The 17,610-nt window shown below is 47.2% G+C and overlaps 1 protein-coding gene across 3 annotated transcripts in view; it reads right to left on the minus strand.

The window, feature by feature from the left end:
* Nucleotides 1-17,610, minus strand: part of CACNG7 (calcium voltage-gated channel auxiliary subunit gamma 7) — a 70,890-nt gene that overhangs the window by 16,149 nt on the left and 37,131 nt on the right. The window lies entirely within an intron of this gene.

A 17,610-nucleotide genomic window follows, 5' to 3' on the forward strand; every position in this document is an offset into this window, starting at 1 on the left:
TACTGTTAAAAGTAGTGAAAAACAGTTTTCCTTCTCCCTTGAAGCCTGGAAACACTCTGGTGTCAGAAAGAATAAGTGGGTGTGTGTGTATGTATGTGTGTGCGTGCAGGGGGAAGGAGGGTTGGAGGTGACATGTGTGAAAAGAGGGACAGATATGGCCACTGCTGCGACTAGAGTGAGCAGGTAGGCTCCCTAATATTTGCAAAACATATTTATGATCATCCCCAAAACAGGTGAGCAGGTTCTGCCTTCAAGGTAATGGGTAGTGGGACTTCCGGTGGCACCGCCGACATTGCTGGATGCTCTCCTTCGGTGCGCCAGCCCTGTGATCTTGTAAAGCTGCCCTGACAGCACAAATCAGCTGTCTGGTGGCTGGAAAACCTTTCCCCCGGGAGAAGAGGGAAAGGAGAGCAATCGGATGGGGGTAGAGCTCCCCAAAAGCCCCTGAAATAGTTTTGGGGGCTCGGAGGGTGAGAGCTCCCCAGGAAGTCCGGTGAAACTCCGAGATCCAGGGCGCTTCTGCTTTAAGCAGAAAAAAAAACGTCGCAACCACTTCTGCAATCTTTACTGAGATCTAAGTTGTTTACCTATGCAGACGGAGTGAAGACAGGAGAGCAGGCAATCGCAAGTAACAAACTCTTAATTCCAACTTAAATTGCTACTTTTTGAAGCTGCTTAAAGGAGTGAAGAAAATGGCGCTTGTGCTTATTAGGGTTTGAAAGTGAAAGTTAACTCTCGATAAAGCTGTTAACACCCAGCACTGTTCAAGGTGAAATGGCTGGCTTTTTTGAAAGTGATGAAGGCTCACTATTACAAACATCAGTAAAAACACAAATACTGATTGCAGATCTTTTTAAAGAAATTTTAGAATCATTTACCTCCGTGTTGGTGGAAAGAATGGAAGGGTTTTTCAACAAGGATTTTATTCAAGTTCGAAACAAAGTTGCAAGTGAAGATACTGTAGCGGTATTTCAGTTGCTAAATAATAGTGAGTTGCTGAATGAAGAGGTGGAAGAAACAATCCAGTTTAATGTGCCTTTGGAAAATGGAATGGATGTTTTTCAAATTAAGAAGGAAAGGCTAAGAGGTTTGAAGGAGTGTAACCAGGAAATATTGAGAGAGATTTCCCCAGAGACTTTGATACAGTCAACTGGAAAATTGTCAGGAGGCGTTGGGATTTCTAATATAAGAAGGTGGACTCGAAGTGGAACTTTACAACTTTTTTACAAAAATGGACTCTCAAGCGCAGTTAAAGAGGTGTGTTTACTGAAAGGAATTACTTTGCGAAGAGAACAAGATTGTAAGGTACAGCAATTTCAGCTGAAAATTCAAGAACTTATAAAAATAAAAGAAGGCAGAGGAATAAGACTGAAGAAGAAGGTTCGCAAAAAAGTCAGGAAAAAATGGAGATGGAAAAATTACAATCTTTTTGTCTGGGGAGGATAGTACTAGTGAAAATGAATGACTATACCTGTATCTAGGGATATGATTTGTTTTGAAAAGTTATGTTACAGTAAAAATGAATGATTTACTTATATCTAGGGACATGATTTGTCTTGAAAAGTTATATTAAGTAATGTTATGTTTGAATTGTTATGGGCTATTGACCAAACTTTCATTTTTATTTTGAAGTATATTAACACTAAAGTGTAGAGAATGAATAAGTTTATGCAAAGTTATTAAGTAAGGAATGTTTTTAGGAAGAATCAATATAAGTTTATGGGGTAAAAAGTAAAAGTAAGGTTTTCATAATATAATTTATTTGAGATTGGTTAAAATATTTTGTTAATGTGTTAATATATGTAAGGGTTGGAGATGTGATGGTTAATTGTAATTGGGCTCTGATTGTGCAATGCTGGAAGAAAGAAGACTTGCTTATTATTGAAGAACGGACAAGAACGAAGTTGGATTGATTATTTTCAAGTAATAATTGGTTTAAATAGTTATATTCAGATATGAACAAGGGGAGTTAAAATACAAAAGGGAGATAAACCTATAGATAGTCAGCTTATGGTTTTTTTTTATATGTTTGTTAAATGCTATATCCTGTATTTGCTCTGGGAAGTCCGGGGCAGGAGGGGGGGAGGACAGAAGGGAAAATATGTGTAAATTTTTTTAAAACTTTTCAATAAATAAAAAAAAAGGTAATGGGTAGTGAACAGATGTTATCTATACAGGTAGTTCTTCACTTATAATAATTCATTTAGTGACCATTCAAAGTTACGACAGCACTGAAAAAAGTGACTTATGACCATTTTTCACATATACAACCATCGCAGGATCCCCATGATCACATGATCAAAATTCAGACGCTTGGCAACTGACTCATATTTATGATGATTGCAGTGTCCCGGGGTTGTGTCATCACCTTCTGACAAGCAAAGTCAATGGGAAAACCAGATTCACTAAACAACCATGTAACTAACTTAACTGTGGCAAGAAAGGCCATAAAATGGGGGAGGGGGGAGACTCACTTAACATCGGTCTCGCTTAGCAACAGAAATTTTGAGCTTAATTATGGTCATAAGTTAAGGATTCCCTATTGTTCTGCCCCAGTTACAGACCCCAAAGAATGCAGCACACACAAAGTCTGTACAAACCTTAGTTTACTAAATTAAATCAGTCTTTTGCAAACAAAGGCTGTTAATTAACTTTCTTAACAGCCTACAAGAATCCAAAGAATAAATAATCATAATCTTACTATGGTTGGCAGAAAGCCCAGAAGCAATTTGCAGAGAACTAAGATCAAGACACGAAGGAGAGTGAACGAAGTTGTTCCCTGCAAATTGCCTCAGTCATCGTCTTTCCTTAAATAGGCTAAGAGAGTGGCCAATTAACCCCAAGCCTTACTCTCGAGGAGACCTCCTCCTGAGGAGCCACTCCTGCCTTTTGACAGCTCTGCGCGCCCGTGCATCGAAAAAAGGCTCCTCCTCTTTTTCCTCTTCACTTATGGGAGCTTCTGGAGGTTCTGCAGGCCCTGGCTGAATCCCCGCCTCTGGCACCACACCAGCCTCCTCGCTGTCGCAATCGGCTACTAGCTGCACAGGCCGCTGATGGGCCACAACACCTATACACTTATTCTCCTGTCTGTTTGTCTGTAACCTTCAATTAGCCTGAACAATGCATCATAGTGCAAACATTTTTTAATCTGGGTACCCCCCCAAATCTGCTAATTTAAATACAAAATCCAAGACCCACTATCCCATATAATTAAAATTTCAAAGATCTTCACACTAGTTAGGTAACTGGAGTCTAAAAGACATAAAGAATGGTTGCTGGAATTGGGTATGTCTAGTTTAATGAAAAGAAGGACTAGGGGTGACATGTTAGCAGTGTTCCAATGTCTCAGAAGCTGCCACAAAGAAGAGGGAGTCAACCAATTCTCCAAAGCACCTGAAGGCAAAACAAGAAACAATGGATGGAAACTAACCAAGGAAATAAGCAACCCAGAACTAAGGAGAAATGTCTTGACAATCAGAACAATCAGCACGGAAACAGCATTGGTCGCGTTGGTGGATGATCTCTGGAGGGCTCGGGACAGGGGGTGCTCCTCTGTCCTGGTCCTGTTAGATCTCTCAGCGGCTTTTGATACCATTGACCATGGTATCATGCTGCATCGGTTGGAAGAGTTGGAGGTGGGAGGCACCGTACTACGGTGGTTCTCCTCCTTTCTCTCCGACCGGTCGCAATCTGTGTTGACAGGGGGGCAGAGGTCGACCCCGAGGCCCCTTATATGTGGGGTGCCACAAGGATCGGTCCTCTCACCCCTTTTGTTCAACATTTATGTAAAGCCGCTGGGCGAGATCATCCGTGGTTCCGGGGTGGAGTATCACCAGTACGCTGACAACACCCAGCTGTACATCTCCACCCCAGACCACCCCAACGATGCCCTTGAAGTGATGTCCCGGTGCCTGGAGGCTGTACGGATCTGGATGGGGAGAAACAGGCTCAGGCTCAACCCATCCAAGACCGAGTGGCTGTGGTTTCTGATGTCCCGATATAGTCAGCTGGTGCCATCGCTGACTATTGGGGGCGAATCATTGGCCCCCATGGAAAGGGCTCGCAACTGGGGTGTCCTCCTGGATTCACGGCTGTCTTTAGAAGAGCACCTGACAGCCGTGACCGGGAGGATTTTTCATCAGGTTCGCCTGATCCACCAGTTGCGTCCCTTTCTAGATCAGAACTCCTTACGCACAGTCATTCATGCCCTTGTCACCTCCCATCTGGACTATTGTAACACTCTCTACATGGGGCTCCCCTTGAGGAGCACTCGGAGGCTCCAACTGGCGCAGAGTGCGGCCGCGTGGGTGGTGATGGGAGCGATGTGGCGCTCCCATGTAATGCCTCTCCTGTGTGAGCTGCACTGGCTCACGGTGGTCTTCTTTGTGCATTTCAAGGTTTTGTTATCACCTTTAGAGCGCTCCATGGCTTAGGACCTGGTTATTTACGGGACCACCTGCTACCACCAATAGCCTCCCACCGACCAGTATGCTCCCATAGAGAGGGGCTCCTCCGGGTGCCATCGGCCAAACAATGTTGACTGGCGGCCCCCAGGGGGAGAGCCTTCTCTGTGGGGGCACCTACTATCTGGAACGAGCTCCCCCCGGAATCCCGTATCTGCGCACCTTCCGTCGCGCACTCAAGATGTTCTTATTTCATCAAGCTGGCCTGACCTAAGTTTTTTTTTCCCCTTTTTAAATGGAAATTTTAAATTTGGTTTTAAATTATTGGGGTTTTAAAATTCAGCCAAATTATTTAATTTGTTTTATTTTATTTTAAATTTTGTATTTATATGTTTTATTCTATGGCTGTTCACCGCCCTGAGTCCTTCGGGAGTAGGGCGGTATACAAATTTAATAAAGTGAAAATGAAATGAAAATCAACCAGTGAAACGGTTTGCCTCTAGAAGTTGTGGATGCTCCAACACTGGAAGTTTCTAAGAAGAGATAGGACAACGATTTGTCTGAAATAGTATAGAGTTTCTGCCTGAGCAAGGGATTAGACTAGAAGACCTTCAAGGTCCCTTCCAACTCTGTTATCTTGTTATTGTCTTTGTCTAGAATATGTATTCACAAAGTTAAAGCTGCCACGGCATCGCTGCAGTTAGTTGTGATCACATGATCATCGTTCCCTCCCCCCCCAATAATTTTATTAAAGATTATATGATGCAACTGCAAAATAAAGAAATGTATTAAAATTTAAGATTTTAAAATTAAAAATTAAGATTTAAAAAGTGCAATGGAAAAAAAGGGGAAGGGAAAGTGAAGAAAAAGAAATTGTGCGATCATTATTTCCAATGCTCCCTTCCCACAAGGAAGTCCACTGGGGAAGCCAACAGGAAGTCAGAGGCAATTCCTGCTCCCTTTGTTATTTTGCCTGCCTATGGTCATTCTGTTTCTCTCCTTAGGTAAGGAAATATCTCTGAAAGGATGACGACCCAATGGGTCATGGCTTGTCTTGTATGCCTTAAGGGTACTGTTGCTGGATGCTTTTGGAAGAAGAGGGAAACTACTGTTAGATGGGTACAGCTAGCAATGACTTAATGGGTGGGGACAAGGTAAGGACATTGTTTGGCCAAAGAGGAAAATTATCAGAATATGATTTCACTGTGATGAACAGAATTTGTCCTACACAGGCAGCCTCTAGAAGACGTAAAGTGGCATTAAGAAGAGGGATAACAGCAGAGGGTGTCATGCAGAAGACTCCTTTAAGCCTAGAGTCAGCCTTGTGTGTCCTTCTGAAGACAACACTGGCTTTTCCAACCTCCTTGAAATGCAAAAAAAAAAAAAGGTATTCCAAGCAATCAGCTTAACTTGTTCTATGGGAGAAACAGAATGGAGCCTTGCAAAATCAGTACAATAAAATAAACAAACAGATGTCAACATGGCACTTGTTCTTGGGTCTGTAAAGATTCTCAGTCATCCAGGTCATGGTTGTCCCAAAGCTTTACAGATTATAGATTAACAGAGTTAGAAGGGACTTTATAGGTCATCTAGTCCAACCTCCCATGTTATGTCCTTATACGGGCATCCCCGCCGGATTGGCTAGTCCACCGGCGGGAGATTTGAAGACCTGCCATTGACCGGCTTGCCTGCCGACTCCCTTTATAAGGCGAGCCTGGCAGCACAGCCGGCTGTTCTGTTTCCATCTTAATAAAGTACTGAACGGACCACTCGCTGCTCGCGTATTCTTTTCCCTGCGCCAATCTAACACTGGCGACGAAGGATCTCAAGAACCACAGCGAAGCATCTCATGGCACGATCGCCACCCAGCCTGACTCAACAGAGCAAGTCACTGAGCTGGAGTCACTTAGAGCTGATAGCACTAGAACCATGGCAACGCCACAAATCTCGCTGGCACCATTCAACCCCAATCAGGAGAAGTGGAAAGCCTATATGATTAGGTTCCGCCAATTCCTGACCAGCAACGGCTATGAAGACCTGGAGGACAACTGCAAATGAGCCTTGTTCCTGGCACATTGCAGATCGGCAGTCCTGGAGATGGCCATCGACCTCATGGCACCCCAGGACGTCGAGGCCATGGCGTGGAGCAACCTCCAAGATGCTCTCCAGGAACACTACGCCCCAACTGGCATGCCGATGGCGAACAGATTCACCTTCAGCCAACAGAGTCAGCAGGAGGGCGAATCCATAAAGGATTTTGTGGCAGCACTACAGAAGTTGGCTGCCAACTGCGAGTTCGACCACGTGGACAACGCCATCTGAGATCGCATTGTCTTTGGGATGTGGGACATTTCCCTGCAGAGAAAGTTGCTGAGCAGGAGAAAGGTCTCGCTAAAAGACATAGTTGAAGAGGCCACAGCTGCAAAAACATTAGAGGCGGCAGCGATGCGGTAAGCCAAGGCAGTCCACAGAATTAAGAAAGCTCCCCAGACCTCATCCGAGGAATCCACCACGGGATCCGAATCGGATGAGGAAATCCATAAGATCTCCAGACCACCCAGACGCGAGACCACTCAAAATGGCGGCCGAGGGGAGAGCGGCGCCAGCTGCAATGGTGACCACGTGAGAGCCAGATGCCGGTGGAGAGATGTGACCTGCCGCCGTTGCCAGTGAAAAGGCCACATTGTGGAGGCCTGCAGAGCTCCAGAACCAGTCCAGGAGAAAGCCAAGCTGGAAAACCGCGATCACCAGAGGACATCCAGATGGTCCTACCAACCAAGGCGCGAGGGAGACGGGTACCCGTGAAGCAGAGCGGTCCACCAAACCACCATTGCCCACACTGATGACCACAATGCCACGAAGTTCATCGTGACGGTGCACGCGGAAGGGACTCCATGTGCCATGGAAGTAGATTCGGGCTCAATCTACTCCATTATGGACTGGCAACAGCTCAAAATGTTGAAACCGCAAATTTCAAAGAGCCAACTGCAGCCACTACACGCAAGACTCGTCGATTTCGGCGGAAACCTCATCAGGATCCTGGGGAGAGCTTCACTGAGCATCAGCTATCACGGCTTCAAGGGTGACCTACCCATCACCATCGTCAAGGACAGCCGCCCGACCCTGCTGTGAGTGGAGTGGTTCGAGCCTCTAGGGCTCTCAATCAGAGGAATTCATCAAATTCGGCAGGATGAACTTGACAAGCTCCTCGGAGAGTTCAAGGACGTCTTTGATAGCAGCTTAGGTAAATTTTTGGGGAAACCCATCTCTTTTAATTTAGACATCTCAATCACTCCAATTCGGCTCAAGCCTCGCAGGATTCCATTTGCACTTCGGCCTAAGGTAGACGCTCAGTTGGATAAACTGATCGCCCAAGGCATATTGGAACCGATTGATCATGCTGCATGGGAGACCCCCATTGTGACCCCACTGAAGCATGATGGGTCTGTGCGCATCTGCGCCGACTATAAATGCACCATTAACTGGGCATTACAGCAGAGCGCATACCCAGTTCCAGTGGTGCAACATCTGTTGCATTCACTCGGGAGTGGGACCATATTCGCGAAACTGGACCTGGCCCAGGCTTACCAGCAACTGCTAGTTGACCAAAAAACTGCGAAGGCTCAGACTATTGTCACCCACAGGGGTGCATTTAAATGCAACTGCTTCCAATTTGGAGTCAGTGCAGCCCCTGGCATTTTTAAATCAATGATGGAGCGCCTTCTACAAGGCATTCCAGGGGTGGTGCCGTACTTTGATGATGTACTAATCTCCAGCACCTCCAGAGCTCAACTCTTGGAACGACTTAGGCTCACCCTGAAGCGGTTCCAAGAGAAGGGCCTGCGTGTGAGGAGAGACAAATGCATCATTGGGGTCCAGGAGATCGAGTTCCTGGGCTATTTAATAGATAGCACTGGCATACACCCCACCAAATCTAAAGTCAAGGCAATTCATGAAGCTCCAGCCCCCCAAAACAAGCCAGAGCTTCAGACTTTCTTAGGATTGCTAAATTTCTATAGCATTTTCCTCAAACAGAAAGCCACGATTGCTGAACCACTCCATCGCCTTCTGGGAAAAGTGGCCCCTTGGAAGTGGTGTAGAGCCGAAGAAACCGCATTCAAGAATGTCAAGGGGCTCCTATCCTCGGACAGTGTGCTGATACAATATCACGAGATGCTTCCGCTGGTATTGACCTGCAATGCGTCTCCATATGGGGTCAGAGCTGTCCTCAGCCACCGACTGCCCAACAACACGGAAGCCCCCATCACCTTCTTCTCTAAAACTCAGGCGGCAGTGGAAGGCAACTACAGCCAGCTGGATAAGGAAGCCTTGGCCATAGTGGCTGGCATCAAGCACTTCCATGAATACCTCTACGGGAGGGCATTCGAAATCATCATGGACCATAAGCCTCTCCTTGGACTCTTTGCAGGCGACAAACACCGGCATACATGTTGTCCAGGATGACACGCTGGGCCATCTTCCTTGCCGGGTATTCATACACCCTCACGCACAGACCCGGGCATCGTAAAGATGAAGGCGCTGGCCAGAAGCTACATCTGGTTGCCCTCCCTGGACAAGGACATCGAACAATGGGTTTCCAGATGTGCCCCGTGCCAGGAGGTCAGACCAGCGCCAGCACAAGCCCAGCCCACAGAATGGGAGATGCCTAGTGCCCCCTGGTCCTGCATCCACATCAACTTTGCGGGGCTTATGGCAGACAAATACCTCCTCATCGTGGTGGATGCCTTCTCCAAGTGGCTGGAGGTCATCCAAATGCCCACCATCACCACCAAGGCAACTATCCGGGCCCTGCGCAGACTCTTCTTCACCAATGCAATTCTGGATGTCCTGGTATCGGACAACGGGCCACAGCTCACCGCCAAGCTGATGGAATCGTTCCTGGCAGAATTGGGCATCCACCATGCCCTCATTGCCTCATACAGACTGGCTGGAAATGGACAAACTGAGAGGATGGTGAGGCTCACCAAGGAAGCCCTCACCAAGATGGGCACTGGGGATTGGCAGGAGAGGATTGATAAATTCCTCTTCACACAGCATATCACCCCGCACGCCACCACGCACAGACGTCCAGCCGAGCTACTCATGGGGAGGAAGCTGAGGACACCATTGGACCGGCTACACCCCCAGTACAACCCCCAAGAACCAATGAACACAACCCGGCCACCATGCACCTTCACCGAGGGAGACCCGGTCTATGCTCTCAACTTCCGCGAGCCTCCAAAGTGGCTGAAGGGAGTAATCAGCCGAACAACGGGCCCGAGGTTGTACCAAGTGGAGCTGGGAGACGGGCAGATTGTCAAACGTCATGTCGACCAGCTCCAGAAAAGGTGGAGGGAAAGCGGCGGAAACGGCAAAAACCAACCTGATGAGTTAGGCCTACACCACCCAGACCAGGCAGGCCTGTGCCACCCCAATGAGGTGGGCCTACAACACCCAGTCCAGGAAGACCTACCACACCCCAACGAGGTAGGCCTACCACACCCAGACGAGGGAGGCCTCCGACACCTCGGCAAGGTCGGACCGCTCCACACCGGCAGAGCAGGCCAACTATCACCACCGGAGCGCGGGGACCCCCAACAACAACCACAACAGCCGCAGCGACAACCGAGACCAAGGACCCGGATGACGGCGGACGCCTCTTGCACCGAAACCCAGCCACAGGCGGAAAGGAAAAAAGCCATCGGCTTACCGGGTTCCGGGCGTCCAGTCCTGATCAGCAGCAAGTTGCAGCGGCCGAGGTATCGTTCCCCAGGGCCGCCAGGGAGTCCCGAGAACCCAGCCGGAGGTGCTGGGCCGGAGCCCGCACACTCGACGGCCGAATTCCAGACGGTTCCAAGGTGGGAACTGGGAGAGACAAGAGCCTTGTCTGCATGGATCGACAGCGAGGCAAGAAGTGATCTGTGCAGGTCAGATAGGACGGGGAGGCGCCCCGCCTACCTGCGCGACTACGTCACATACGTGGCAAATGGAGAGACGGACTAAGAACTAGGAGGGGAGGGGTGTTATGTCCTTATATGGGCATCCCCGCCGGATTGGCTATTCCACTGGCGGGAGATTTGATGACCTGCCATTGGCCGGCTTGCCTGCTGACTTCCTTTATAAGGCGAGCCCGGCAGCACAGCCGGCTGTTCTGTTTCCATCTTAATAAAGTGCTGAACGGACCACTCGCTGCTCGCATATTCTTTTCCCTGCGCCAATCTAACATCCCACTCAAGCAGGAGACCCTATACCATTTCTGACAAATGGCAGTCCAATCTTTTCTTGAAAGTCTCAAGTGATGAAACTCCCACAACTTCCGAAGGCAACTTCTGTTCCATTGGTTGATTGTTCTCACTGTCAGAAAGTTCCTCCTCATTTCTAGGTTGAATCTCTCCTTGGTCAGTTTCCATCCATTTATTCCTTGTCTGGCCTTCAGGTGCTTTGGAAAACAGCTTTCCCTCCTCTTCTCTGTGGCAGCCCCTCAAATATTGGAAGACTGCTATCATGTCTCCCCTGGTCCTTCTCCTCACTAGAGTAGCCATGTCAAGTTCCTGCAACCATTCATTTTATGTTTTAGCCTCCAGTCCTCTAATCATCCTGATTGCTCTCCTCTGCACTTTTTCTAGAGTTTTTCTAGGTGTTTTTCAGGAGGCAAGTGTACTTTCTTGTTTTTTCTTTGAAGATCTTTCACTTCTCATCCAAGAAGCATCTTCAGCTCTGACTGGATGGTGGGGAATGGAAGGATTTATACTCCTTGCAGACAGTTGGTCATTGGCATCCTTTTAGAGGGTCACTGAAGCACTTGGAAGTTTATCTGTATCCTCAGGATCACCTGAGTGGTGCTGATGGTTCATCAAATGACCAGCTGTCTGCAAGGAATATAAATCCTTCCATTCCCCACCATCCAGTCAGAGCTGAAGAAGCTTCTTGGATGTGAAGTGAAACATCTTCAAATAAAAAACAAGAAAGTCCAGTTGCCTCTTGAAAAAAGCACCTTTGGGACATTTGTTTTTGCATCGCCTTTCTCTGTAGAGGATTACAAGAGATCCTCAATTTAAGACTGTACTGGAGTCTGCCCATCATGGTCACAATGGCTGTAAAATGGGTTACCCACATGACCGGCCTGATGTTATGACCTTTTCTGCAGCAGTCGTTAAGTGAACACTGCAGTCGTTAAGTGAACCAATGGTTTTCTATGGGCCAGTTTTGCTGAAAGCCAGAAGTTTGTGCCAGTTTTTGGCAGACATTACAAAACATGGTCACGTCACCACGGGATTGCTATGAGTGGCCATGAATGTGGGCCGGTGGTTGAGTATCCAAAACGCATTCATGTAATCACAGGTGGATGGGCAGCTGTTGGAACTTCAGAACTAGATCATAAGTACCCCCAACTCAGAAGGTCCATTGTAACTGTGAACAATCGCTACATGACTGGTTATAAGAGGAGGACTAGCTATACAACTTTTCTTCTGAAAAAGAAGAACGAGGGACGCAGAAATCGGGACATAAAGGACCATGTTATTTTCTGCAAAGGTGATCTCCTTATTCACATTTTAAACATCCTGCTGCCCATAAACATCAATGCAAAAACCCAAGATTTGTATTGGTAGTCCTTGACTTACAACAGCTCATTTAATGACCGTTCAAATTTACAATAGCACATAAAAAAGTGACTTATGACTGTTTTTCACACTTACAACTGTTGTGGCAGCCCCATGGTCAAGTGATCAAGATTCAGATGCTTGGCAACTGACTCATATTTATGACGGTTGCAGTGTTCCAGGGTCATGTGATCCCCTTTTGCGACCTTCTGAGAAGCAAAGTCAATGGGGAAGCCGGATTCACTTAACAACTCTGTTACTAACTTAATAACTGATTCACTTAACAACTGGGGCAAGAAAGGTCGTAAAATGGGGCAAAAATCACTTAACAACCATCTCACTTAGCAACAGAAATTTTGGGTTCATAAGTCTAGGACTAATTGTTTTTAACCAGTAGGGGGCAAAAGGGTTCATGCCCAAAATAATAGTTTTTATTCTTTTTATTTGCTTTGGTTTGAACAGGAATAACTGGGATAGGCAAAAACAGAGATATTTTGTGGTATGAAATTTGATAGCTTTTCTCATCAATAACAGAAATTGAAGGTATCAAATCAAATTACTCAGAATCAAATCAATCAGCAGTGAAAATCCCCGTTTCTTTTCTTAAAACATCAACATTATTTATTTATTTATTTATTTATTTATTTATTTATTTATTTATTCAATTTATATACCGCCCTTCTCCTAGTGGACTCAGGGCGGTGCACAGCCAAAACTAAAATACATAACAATACAAAATTTAAAATTAATTAAAAGAATTATATACTTTGGCCCGAATTAAAACAGTGCGAATTAAAACCCATAAAACAAATTAAAACTAAACGGTTAATAACCATTAAAAACTAAAAAAGGGGGGCGGAGTTCACGCCAGCCCTGCTTGCTGGAAAAGAAGAGTTTTCAGGGCATGGCGAAAGACCCGAAGATCCGATATCCTTCTTATCTCCGGGGGCAAATCATTCCAGAGGGCGGGGGCTGCCACAGAGAAGGCCCTCCCCCTGGGGGTCGCCAGCCGACATTGCCTGGCTGACAGCACCCTGAGGAGTCCCTCTCTGTGGGAGCGTTCTGGTCGGTGGGAGGCTATCGGTGGCAGAAGGCGGTCCCGCAAATACCCAGGTCCTATGCCATGGAGCGATTTAAAGGTGGTAACCAACACCTTGAAGCGCACCCGGAAGACCACTGGAAGCCAATGCAGCTCACGCAGGAGAGGTGTCACATGGGAGCGACCCCTCGCTCCCATAATCCCCCGCGTGGCCACATTCTGCACCAGTTGGAGCCTCCGGGTACTCCTCAAGGGGAGCCCCATGTAGAGAGCATTGCAGTAGTCCAGGTGGGAAGTGACGAGTGCCTGAGTGACTGTGCGTAAGGAATCCCGATCCAGAAAGGGACGCAACTGGCGAATCAGGCGGACCTGATAAAAAGCCCCCCTGGCCACGGCCGTCATATGCTCTTCTAAAGACAGCCGTGCATCCAGGAGGACGCCCAAGTTGCGAGCCCTATCCGTGGGGGCCAATAACTCGCCCCCAATAGCCAGCGATGGCACCAGCTGGCTATATCGGGACGCCGGAAGCCACAGCCACTCGGTCTTGGAAGGGTTGAGTCGGAGCCTGTTACTCCCCATCCAGATCCGCACGGCCTCCAGGCACTGGGACATCACTTCAAGGGCATCGTTGGGATGGCCTGGGGTGGAGATGTACAGCTGAGTATCAACAGCGTACTGATGGAACTCCACCCCAAAGCCACGGATGATCTCACCCAGCGGCTTCACATAAATGTTGAACAGAAGGGGCGAGAGGACCGACCCCTGAGGCACTCCACAAACAAGGTGCCTCGGGGTCGACCTCTGCCCCCCTGCCAACACCGACTGCGACCGGTCAGAGAGATAGGAGGAGAACCACCGCAAAACAGTGCCCCCCACTCCCAAACCCTCCAACCGGCGCAGCAGGATACCATGGTCGATGGTATCAAAAGCCGCTGAGAGATCTAACAGGACCAGGACAGAGGAACAACCCCTATCCCAAGCCCTCCAGAGATCATCCACCAACGCGACCAATGCCGTTTCCGTGCTGTGCCCAGGCCTGAAGCTGGACTGGAGCGGATCCAGATAGACAGCTTCATCCAGGTACCCAGGAAGCTGTTGCACTACCACACTCTCAACAACCTTCGCCAAGAAGGGAAGGTTGGAGACCGGACGATAGTTAGCCAAAACAGCCGGATCCAGAGCAGGCTTCTTGAGGAGGGGCCTCACCACCGCCTCTTTCAAGGCGGATGGCAAGACACCCTCGCCCAAAGAAGCATTGATAATACCCTGGAGCCAGCCTCGCGTAACCTCCCGGGAGGCCAGCACCAACCAGGAGGGACACAGGTCCAATAAACATGTGGTCGCGTTCAGCCGCCCCAGTATCCTGTCCATGTCCTCGGGAGCAACAGGGTCGAACTCCTCCCAAATGGCAGTCTCAAGACCGACATTGCGACCACTGGAGATTCCCATTCTCAGACATATGCCTTTTGAAATATATTTCTTCATTTCCTTCCTCACTGTCATTCATACCTTAAAGGTAAAGGCTCCCCTCGCACATAAGTGCTAGTTGTTCCCGACTCTAGGGGGCAGTGCTCATTTCCGTTTCAAAGCTGAAGAACCAGCGCTGTCTGAAGACGTCTCTGTGGTCATGTGGCCAGCAAGACTAAATGCCAAAGGTGCACGGAACGCTGTTACCTTCCCACCAAAGGTGGTCCCTATTTTTCTACTTGCATTTTTTACGTGCTTTCAAATTGCTAGGTTGGCAGAAGCTGGGGCAAGTAACGGGAGCTCACCCTGTTACGCGGCACTAGGGATTCGAACCGCTGAACTGCCGACCTTTTGATCGACAAGCTCAGCGTCTTAGCCACTGAGCCACCTCAAGGGGAGCACCCGGAGGCTCCAACTGGCGCAGAGTGCGGCCGTGCGGGTGGTTATGGGAGCAACATGGCGCTCCTGTGTGACACCTCTCCTGCGTGAGCTGCGCTGGCTCCCGGTGGTCTTCCAGGTGCGCTTCAAGGTTTTGGTCACCATCTTTAGAGCGCTCCATGGCTTAGGACCTGGTTATTTACGGGACCACCTACTACCACAAACAGCCTCCCACCGGCTGGTACGCTCTCATAGAGAGGGGCTCCTCCGAGTGCTGTCAGCCAAGCAGTATCGACTGATGGCCGCCAGGGGGAGGGCCTTCTCTGTGGGGGCACCCACTATCTGGAACGAGCTCCCCCCGGAGACAAGGAGGATCCCGGATCTGTGCACTTTCCGCCATGCTCTTAAGACCCTCCTATTCCAGCAAGCTGGCCTGGCCTAATTTTCTCCCCTTTCTTTTAAATTTTTAAATTGAAATTTTAATTTGTTTTAAATTGTTGGGATTTTTAATTGTTTGGGCTAAATTATTTAATTTGGTTTTAATTATGTTTCTAGCTTTTGTATTTATGTATTTTATTTTGTGCCTGTTCACCACCCTGAGTCCTTCGGGAGTAGGGCGGTATATAAATTTAATAAAACATAAAACATAAACATAAATATCCCTTTTTATTCATGCCTTAAGTCACTTCATTCAATTACTGCATTGTGCTCTACATGGGGCTACCCTTGAAGACTATCTGGAAGCCGCAACTAGCCCATAATGCAGTAGTGTGTATACTTCTGGATGCAGTTCACCCATGTTACGCTAAAGGTAGTCCTGTTGATAATGTGACCCTGGGAATGCTGCAATGGTCTTAAATATAAGGATTGGTCATAAGTAACTGTTTTCAATGCCAGTATAACTTCATGTCTAAATGAATGGTTCTAATCTGAGTATTACTTGTACAGTATTGCTGTGTGAGCTGCACTGATTACAAGTTGCTTTTTAGGTGCAATTCAAGGTACTGTTTATCACCTATAAAGCTCTATGTAGCAGAGGGCCAGGTAATTTGCAGAACCTCTTCTTCCTGCGGGTATCTGCCTGTCCCACTAGGTTAAACAGAGTGGATACATTCCAGTTCCCTTCCCTTAGACGCTGTCAATTTGACGGAACCTCAAAGGTGCACCTTCTGTATATTTGCCCCAGACTTTTGGAATAATCTTCCCCACCTGAAATTCAAGGAATCCCTATGAGAAGACCTGGCTCTTTTCCAGTATTTAAGGGGCTGCCACAAGGAAGACGGTGGTCAATCTATTCTCCAAAGAACCTGAAGGCAGGACAAGAAGCAATGGATGGAATCTAATCAAGAAGAGAAACTACCTGGAACTAAGGAGAAATTTACTGACAGTAAGAATAATTAATCAGTGGAAGAGCTTGCCTTCAGAAGTTGTAGGTTCTCCAATACTGGAAGTTTTTAAGAAGAGCCTGAACAACCATTTGTCTGAAATGGTAAAGAGTCTCTTGCTTGAGCAAGGGGTTAGATTAAAAGACCTCCAAGGTCCCTTCCAACTCTATTACTCTGTTATTCTAAACATTAGGCTAATGTTTGCTTTATTTTATTTTATTGCTTTTATAGGTAGTCTTCGACTTACAGTCATTTAGTGACCGTTCAAAGTTACAATGGCACCGGGGGAAAAATGACATGACCGTGATCAAAATTAAGAATGCTTGGCAATTGGTTCATATTTATGATGGTTGAAATGTTCCAGGGTCATTTGATCACCTTCTGCGACCTTCTGACAAGCGAAGTCAATAAGGAAGCCAGATTGACATAAGGATTAAGTGCAGGGATGAAATCCAGCAGGTTCTGACAGGTTCTGGAGAACCGGTAGCGGAAATTTTGAGTAGTTCTGAGAACTGGCAAATACCACCTCTGGCTGGCCCCAGGAGTGGGATGGGAATGGAGATTATGCAGTATTCTTCCCTTGCCACGCCCGCCACGCCATACCACGCCCACCAAGCCACGCCCACAGACCCGGTAGTCAAACAATTTGGATTTCACCACTGGTTAAGCGTTACTAACTTAAAACTGCAGTGATTCACTTAACTATGGCAAGAAAAATCATAAAACCAGGCAAACTCACCTAACAGCTGTCTCACTTAGCAACAGAAATTTGGGGCTCAATTGTGATCGTAGGACAAGGACTACCTGTATTGTTCCTTATAAGCCACTTCGGATTGCTATGTGAGATAGGCAGCCATATAAGTTCCTTAAATCAATCAATTAAAAACAATTAAACATTTTGGCTGCACTTTTAAAAATTACTCCACATCCATTTCTCTGTGCACTTGTCAGGCTCAGCATTTAAAGATATTATTCTTTCTCTGAGGAAAATTGAGCAATCGATTTACAAGATTAAAGAAAAATACAGGTTTGTACAAGTTAAAAGGAGTCAGCCCATCACAGTCAAAAGTCTATGTCAGTCTTAAAGTGGCTCATGTGACCAACCCGATTTTTCAACCTTTTTTGTGGTGATTGTTAAGTGAATATCACAATCATTAAGTAAACCAATGGTTCCCCCTATGGGCTAGTTTTATTGAAAACCGGAAGTAAATGCCTGGTTTTTGGCAAAAACATTGTAAAATGTGGCCATGGGACCATGGGAGTCTGAAAATACAGTCCAGTTGTGCATTTAGTGTCCAAAATGCAGTGGTGGCTGCCGGAACTTCAGAACCAGGGGT

Source organism: Pantherophis guttatus, chromosome 4 (genome assembly GCF_059756535.1).
Source record: "Pantherophis guttatus breed Tessera chromosome 4, ASM5975653v1, whole genome shotgun sequence".
NCBI classification, from domain to species: Eukaryota; Metazoa; Chordata; class Lepidosauria; order Squamata; family Colubridae; genus Pantherophis; species Pantherophis guttatus.